The sequence below is a fragment of the Notamacropus eugenii genome, chromosome 4 (assembly GCF_028372415.1).
Source record: "Notamacropus eugenii isolate mMacEug1 chromosome 4, mMacEug1.pri_v2, whole genome shotgun sequence".
NCBI lineage: Eukaryota > Metazoa > Chordata > Mammalia > Diprotodontia > Macropodidae > Notamacropus > Notamacropus eugenii.
The window spans coordinates 110,414,254-110,423,202 of record NC_092875.1 but is presented as its reverse complement, the minus strand read 5'-3'; positions in this window follow the sequence as shown (position 1 = coordinate 110,423,202).

Sequence of the window (8,949 nt, the reverse complement as noted above, 5' to 3'; positions counted from 1 at the left end):
TCAAAATGCAGAGAAAAAGTAAAAGGGAGTGTCCTGAAATGTGGACTATTAGTTGATCTTAGAATAGAAGTGTTTGCCAAAGCAGATTCCACTGTACATATAAGCAGATAGGCTAGGAAAAAAGGAAGTTATCAGGGCTATTGACCTAATGACCCCAAAGTGAGGTCCCTCACTTATATGGAATTGGAGTATCACTACATCCAAACTGACTGACTGAATGAAACATTTAAAAAATTACATAATATTCATGCTCAGATGGTGGGAGTGGGGCATGGGGGTGGAGGGAGGGAAGGGAGATGTATCATAAAAACTAGGAATTATCAGAATAAACTCTGACTGGAAGTCAGGAGGTCTGGGTTCCAGTTCTAATTCAGTCACTGATTAATTCTATGAACTTACGATGCCTTGATTCCCCTGAGCTTTATTTTCCTCATCGGTCAAATGGGATAATGGCAACTATCCTACCTGCTTCAAAGGATTTTCAAAAGTTTACACTAATAAAACATTTTAAGATCTGAAAGTGTACTTTACATTAACTCACTTGATCCTCATAGCCCTAAGAAGAAGGCAGTTAGGTAGTACAATGGATAGAGTGATCACAGGTCCTAGAGTTAGAGACACCTGAGTTCAAATTCTGCCTTGGACATTAATTGTATGACTCTGGCTAGGTAACACAATGACTACCTGCTTCAGTCTCCTCATTTGTAATGGATAAAAGGATAAAACTAAAGATAAATTTAAATCTTTGTAAAGTGTTTTTACAAACCTTAAGAAACGTATAAATGTTACTTATGAGGAAATAGGTTCAGACAGGCTAAGTGATCAAATCACCAGGGTCACACCACTAATAACTGTTCAAAACGCTGTTAGAACCCAGCTTTTCCTAATCCCAGCTCCAGTGCTTTGTTTACTCTCGTTACGTGCCTCTGAGATAAAGGACATGAAAGTACATGGAGTAATTGAAAAGGATTTATAAATGTAAGGTAGTATTATAACACCAATTAGATATTATGCTTCTCAAAATTACACTGTGAGTTATTCAGGTTGTGGGCATGTGTTTCAAGGTTAAGTTTGATCTGGGTCCGCAGGTGGATAATATAATAATAATATGCATAAAGACATATTTTCTTGCTCTTGAAAAATATTGTGACTGTAATATCAATCTCCCTTTTTCAATAGTGATTTTTCTAGAATGCTTAATTTGAGTCAATAGAGTATCAAGAAAGAAATACAATTCAAAATTCAATAAGCAAGTTTTATTAATCACAATACTTTTTTAAGTGCAAACATGTGTTACAAAAGAACATACCACTAAACACACATATTTGATGGGAGTATTGACTTGGGAGTATTCCAGTGTGAAGTTTTTGTCATTTAAAAAAAAAAGCTTTTCAATCTATCCTAGATCTGTAGAATCATAGGTAAAAAGGCCTTTGGGACTCAGTACAGTCTCCAGGTCAGCATATCCTTGACTGATGATCCTTCAGTTTTTGCTTGAATACACTGCTATGATAGGGGAGTCAGTGTGCATAGTGGATTGAGTGGTCGATTTACTCTCAGGAAGACTTGGTTCAAATTCTGCACCCCCCTTTTACCACCTTTGAGAAATTGGACCATTGGGTTCTCTGGGCCTCAGTTTCATCATCTCTAAAAGGGGATAGAAATACTCCTATTTGATAAGGGTGTCGTGAAGATTGAATGAGATGGTGTATGTAAAACGCTCTGCAAACAAAAATGTGAGCTAGCACAGAAATGTGTCCCATTGTTAGGGACATATACATATATAGACCTTCATTCAGCTGTAAACGCTTATTAGTATGTACTATGTGTCTATGGCAAATCAATGCACTTCTCTGAGCCTTCAATATTTCTTCTAAAAATGAAGAAAATATTAGCATATGTGTCTGTCAGTCAGTCAATAAGCATTTATTAAGTTTATTTTTGTTTATTTGGTTTTCCAAGTAGGCTTTCCTAGAGGGAAGTGCATATTTAAGGAAATAAATCTGTCTTCTCAGTGGTTATGTTTCTTTATGTAAATGAGTAAATTTTTTTTGTTGTTATCAACCAAACCTTTCCATGAATAATTATCATAGAGGCTAATTAACTTTAGGTGACTGAGAAACATAAGAGAATAATTTGGACAGAATTGGAAGAAAACTTAAGGTTCATTTAGTTTAACCCACATCCAAAACAAGAATTGTATAATGGAAAGATTGGATGCGGATTGGGGAAGCCTTCCATCTTGGAAATTTATTACCTGTGTGACCTTAGAAAGCCATTTAACTTCAAAGCATTATGACAGATAGATGTATAGATAGATAGATAGATAGATAGATAGATAGATAGATAGATAGATAGATAGATAGATATGTGATAGATGGATAGAGCATTTATTAAGGACTTATTATGTACTAGGTACTGTGATAAATTCTGGGAGCACCAAAAAATTTAAGAAAATAAGATGGTCCTTACTCTCACAACCTAGTGGGGAAAGATGTTTTAATAGTTTACAGTCTAAAAGAGGAAGATAAAATATAAAAAATAGCTAGAAAGTAGGGAGGGAAGAAGAAATGTTTGTGAGAATGTGGAGAGAGAATTGATTTGGGAATGAATGGATTATGGTCAGGATCTCTCACAAAGTGATGCCACGTAAGGACTCATCAATCAGGACAAGCAGGGCCAATTCATAATAAACAATGACCAAACCTCAGCTTAGGACCTCTGAGAATGGGGAATTTAATACCAGCTGAGATTACTCAATCTATCATCAATCAGGATGTTTTTAAAGTAACAATTGACAGGGATTTTTTTTTCTTTGTATTCCACTGAAATCTGCCTCTCCAACTTTCATCCACTGGTCCTTGTTAGGCCTAACAGAACCTAACAGAAAATATCTAAACCTTTTTATAGATAACAGCCCTCCATTTATTGGATGATTATCCTAACCACATACAGTACTTTTGCAAGGGCACTGATCACCCTGGTTGCTCCCTTTTTGAAATGGTCTGGTTTGCTAATTTGATTTCTAAAGTGTGACAATCAGACCTGACACCACAATTTCAGATATGACCTGGCTAGGATTGAGTACAATAGGACTGTGACACCTAAAACTAGATAGTACGATTCATTTGATGTCTTTTAAGCAAGTGGTAGCTCTTTTGACTGACACATCAATTACTAATTGAGTGTAGTCCATTATAACCCATGCTTTGTTTTCATTTTTTGCATCAATTCAATTCTAAGATATCTTTTCTCATTCTGAATTTGTACAACTATTTTGCTTGTGCAGAATTCTTGAAAATTGCAGAAATTTACATTTGTTCATCAGGCTCTACTTCTAATCCAGCCTTTATAGGCTTCCAGAAGGAGAGAAACCCTCATGGAGAAAGGATCCACCAGCCTCACCATCATCAATATCCACCTCTGACTAACTTCCACTGATGGGCAGTAAGTCCAGGAGACCTGGGAAGAGCAGTCACCCCAACTCCTAGCCCTGCTTTTCCCCAAGCCTAGGAACCATCATTAAGGGGAGCAAATCTGGTGGGGAATAGGACCACCAACTTTATTACCACCAAAATTAACTAACACTAGTTGATCAGGAAAGGTAGCCTAGCTGAAGAAGTAAGGTGTTCCAAGGGAGAGACAGGAGGTATCATGAACCAGTCAGGTCATACAAACTTGATGACTACCTCTCTTCTCCCCTTAGGAGAGGGATCACAGAATCCTGTGCCCACAAAACTCAAGAATAGCAATTGTCCCCATACCATTACTCTCTTCCAACTCTACCCTTCTAGCCATCATGGTGGGAAGGAACCCTCCTAGAGAAAGGAACCATATCCTCATCCACTAGCAATACTAATATCTTATCAACCATTGATGGGCAGATAAGCCCAAGAGCACCCAGAATGCCAATGTTCCCTAAACCAATGACCTTGTTTCAAGTTTGTAAAACAGTCCAATATTAAAAACCAATATAATTTTATTAATGAAAATGACATTTAAAAGGATGCATTTCTATGTGCTTTGCTGATGTCCTCTGAGGTCCAAAGGGTTTTGTCATATGCCTTTGTAGCTGAAAGTGTGACGTGTGTTCCCTACCACCATATTAGACTATGAGCTCCTTGAGATTAGTTGGTATATTACTGTTCTGTGTGTATTGTAGGGACTAATTGCAGGGCTTTGTAGAGTAAGTACAAAGACATTTCTTCCTTCCTTCTTTCCTCACTTCCTTTTTCCTTTCCTCTCTTTCCCTCTTTCTCCTTTCCTTCTTCTCTTCTTTCTACCCTTCCTTCTTCCCTTCCTCCCTTTTTTCCACCCTTTTCTTCCTTTTTCCCTTTCTCCTTCCCTCCCTGCCTCCCATACCTTCCTCTGTCCTATACCGCCTACTTCCAATGTCTCTCTTCTTCCTCCCTCCTTCATTCCTTCCATCTCTCCCTCCATCCCACATCAGGCTGTTTCAAGTCCAGTTTAGCTTTCCAATGAGCCACGTTGCCACTGAATGGCTTTTTTTAAAATAATAAATGTTTTATTAGAAAGCAATACTAAACATCAACACAAATAGTTAAACGAGCATAACTTTTAACATTTAAATGAATTCATTTTGGTATATTAAAAATGATAACACTTTTTTAGTCTATCAAAGAACCTATTAGTATTCTTTGCTCATTCATTCTTACTCATTTTTCTTCATAAGATCATGGATATTGTGTACTTCATTCTCATGACTCTACTTCTCTGTGTGTTATTTCTCAAATGCCTTTCTGTATTTCTTTATATTCCCTATGATTATTCCTAATTGTGTTGTAGTACTATTTCAATATACCATGACTTATTTTATTTCATTATTTTAGATGTGTTTCTTGAATTTTTTTGTACTTCTATATGGTTCTATTACATTTAACCTTAAAAAGACTCTCAATGCCTCTTAGTGATGACCTTAACTTCCTGAAGGAAATTAGTTCTTTCTGAATTTGCGAGGAAAGCTTATAATATAGAGAGCATTTGCTGGTGATATTTCTCTCTTCTCTTTTCTGGCTTTACAATGACATCCATTCTTAAAAACTCAACACAAATCCTACCATTTCCAAGAAATTTTCAATAACGTTTCTCCCTGAGGCAGTTAGGTGATACAATGGATATGAGTAGAATATGGGCTTGGAGTCAGGATGATACTTCCTTCTTGTGTGGTGCTGGGAAAGTCATTTAACTTCATTCTTTTTCAGTTTCCCCCTCTATAAAATGGGGATAATAACGTAGCCTACCTTACAGGGTTGGTGTAAAGTACTTTGCAGATCTTATACTGCAATATTAATGATAGCTATTATTGCTTCACAATAATCTTTCTCATAACTCAATTATTTGAATGCCAAACTAATTATAGACTGTTTTGTATTGTTCTCTGATTGTTTCAAGTTTCACTTCCCCAGAAGACTAATTGTCTTGAGATTGGAAACTGTTATAGAATTCATTAATTTATTTAATCATTTAAGAAATATTTATTAGATTCCTACTATATGAGAGAGAAGTTAGGTGGTGTGGTGTGATGGATAGAATACTGATCTTAGAATAAAGAAGACTCATCTTTCTGAGTTCAAATCTGGCCTCAGACGCATACTAGTTGTATAACCTTGGGTGAGTCATTTAACCCTGTTTTTCTCAGTTTGTTTGTCTGTAAAATGAGCTGGAAAAAGAAATGGCAAAGCACTCCTGTACCTTTGCCAAGAAAACCCCAAATGGGTTCATGAAGAGTTGGATATTACTGAAATGACTGAGCAACAACAAAATAGAATATACTCCCACTCAGGTTCTTGTCTAATCTCTCATCATGGCATTAAAGTTGCCCTGAGTTCTGATAATTCCTAATGACCTGGAAAAACTTTGAGTTTGGATGTGCTAATGGAATTTTACCTGAATAAAAGATGGGATAAGTTCAAAGAGGTTCATCACTGGGTCGTTCAAAGGGTTGTTAATAGTCACAGTCTCTCTCACAGGCCATATCCTAAGTCATGGGTAAGTTTTAGTGGCAGGAACTGCAACACCAATAAGATCATTGATTTGAAGATTTCTGGGTCATGGAACCAATAAGATAAAGGAGGGTAGCAATAAGTACTTTTGTAGTACCTACTATGTGCCAGTTACTGTGTGAAACAATTTTAACAATATTATCTTATTTGATCTTCACATCAATCTTGGGAGGTCGGTACTATTACTATCTCCACATTTGTTATCTCATCCACAGTTGAGGAAGTGAAGCAAATCTCTGTTCAGTCACTTGCCCAGGGTCTGAGACAGGATTTGAACTCAGGTCTTCCTGAAACTGAATCTAGTACTCTTTTTTTAAAATTAATTTATTTGTTTTCATTTTTCTACAATCACTTCCATAAATCTTAGATTTTTTACTCCTCGCTTCCCTTTCCCTCCCTGAGACAGCATACAATCTTATATGGTTTCTATACATATGTTCTTGTTAAGCACATTTTCACATTAGTCAGGTTACATAGAAGAATTAAAGTGAATGGTGGAAACCATGAGAAAAACCAAACCAAAACAAAACATAACACAATAGAAAATATTCTGCTTTATTCTGCATTCCAGTTTCATAGTTCTTTCTCTGGATGTAGATGGCATTTTGCCTCGAGTCCTTTGGGAATGTTTTAGGTCCTTTCATTGCTGTGAAGGGCTAAGTCTACCAGAAAAATTCTTCACACGCTGGTTTTTACTTTGTACAATGTTCCCCTGGTTCTGCTCATTTCATTCAGCATCGCTTCATATAAGTCCTTCTAAACCTCTCTGAAGAATCTGATATTCTAACTACCATTTAGCTCCCTCAGAGGAAATTGAGCTTAAATGCTAGTGTGTGATATTCAGGAATGTACGGGTAAATGGTTAAGAATCAATTGTCCAAAGCAGGACACACTTTTAAATTTAATCAGATTAACATTTCCTCTGTCACTTTCTTACGTCTAGACAATCAACAAAACAATAATATCAAGCCTTAACGTAGCATTTGCTGATTTTCAAAGTGTAAGTGCTTACACTGAAGTTTTAATAATGAATTTTTGAGAACCAGTACAGCTGGCTTTAAAGGACCTAGCATTTAGCTGTGTTGTTCCTCACCTCTCCCTCAGAAGCCCTTTGAGCAAGAGACCAAGGCTAGTGAAATGTGAATTCTCTGGCTGGATTAAAGGTATGAAATATTTGATCATTTTTAAAGCATATTTCCAAATTGATTACCAGAAGAGAAGGAACTTTTCACAGCTTCACCAACAATGCACTAGTGTGCATATTTTCCTGGAGCTGTTCCAAAATTTTCATTTCCCTCCTTTGTTGTAATTGTCTATCTGATGGATGTGACTAGAACCTCAGCTTTGTTTTAATTTGCATTTTCTATTAGTTATCTGGAACGTTTTTTCTTTGATTGTAGGTTGCTTAAATGTTTTTCTCCCTTTGGGGGAAAATGTTTGTTCATATATATGACCATTTTTCATATTAGGGAAAGGATCTTATGCAACTTATAGACTTAGAGTTGCCCAGAGTAGAGGTGTGAAAGTCCAATAAAATGGAGGCCACTAAACTGTATATGAGGATTCTTGTGGGCATATATTTATATTACTTATGCTTTTGTCTTTTTATTTATTTTATTAACTATTTCACAATTATATTTTAATCTAGTTATGGGCATTTTCTGGAATTCTGGGAAAGGCAACATGTTTGACCCTTCTTTAAGAGAGTCTGATAGGCAGTCTGTAGCAGATATAAGATTTGATCCCTAGCTCCTACTCAGGTTCTCTATTTACCTTTTCCTGATGCCTTTCATTGCAAACTTAATTTTTAATATTATGTGCAATTTTTATTATGATTTTAGCAATCATCAATAAGTAGATATTTCAATATACAAAGAAATAAAATTATATATATGAAACTGCTAATCCTTTGGGTTTTTTTGAGGTACGTATTAAATTTCAAAGGATAGCAAAAAAACTGCCCCATTAAAAGCTTCTATAATTTTGCATATTTAGAGATATTTTATTTATTAAATTAAAATTTTCCATATTGTGAGAACCACAAACCAGGAGGAAACTTGTACAAGATGTCTGCTAGCGGGGACATGAATCAATGACCAAGATTATTCATTAATTTTTTGGTATATGTCCCATTTTTTAAATGAAAACAAAATTTAAGTAAAAATCAGCAAAAATGAGATTAAAATGGAGAATTTGTTCCAGTGGACAGTAAAAGCAGTGCTACATCATTTAATATGGTACTCAAAAATGAGGCTACATGGAAGTCATTAAATTATTAAATCTTGCCTCAACTGAGTTCCACTACCCTCACTACCAGTAAACATAGACCCACTGCACAGAGAAGTTCTTTTACTTCTATATTTGCCTCAGTTGAATATGAAGTGTGTTAACTCGAATTAAAGCCTTCTTTGTGGGAAAACTGAGTATAATATTTTATTTCTAATTATCATTGATTTCAAATACTACATAATTATCTAATTTTCTTAACATGCAACTTTTAAAAATTGAAATAACTTGAAATGTTATAAGTTGAAATATCTCATTTTGTGTCTCTCATTTTTGTAATAGTGAAATAGTACACCTTTATAGCCAATAAATACATAACTGGTTTGAAGAGAAAATCCGTTGGAATAGCTAGTTAGTCAAAAGAAAGGAAATAAAGAGTTCACTTAGTAGGAGTAAAGATGTAGAAAATATAAAAGCCCAAATCCAGAAGATATCATCCATGACAAATTTTCAAGTTCAGACAGTAAAGAACTCATTTGTCATGGAAAAATATAATATGTTTTTATTATTCCACTTGAAAAACAAGGATTAATAGTAGAATGTAGAAAGAAAGAATTCTTATTATGTTTTGGTTATAGGTGAATATGTTTCACTACCCTTCCTAACTTCTTCTTTTATGCAGCTCTTACAAGAAGAAAAA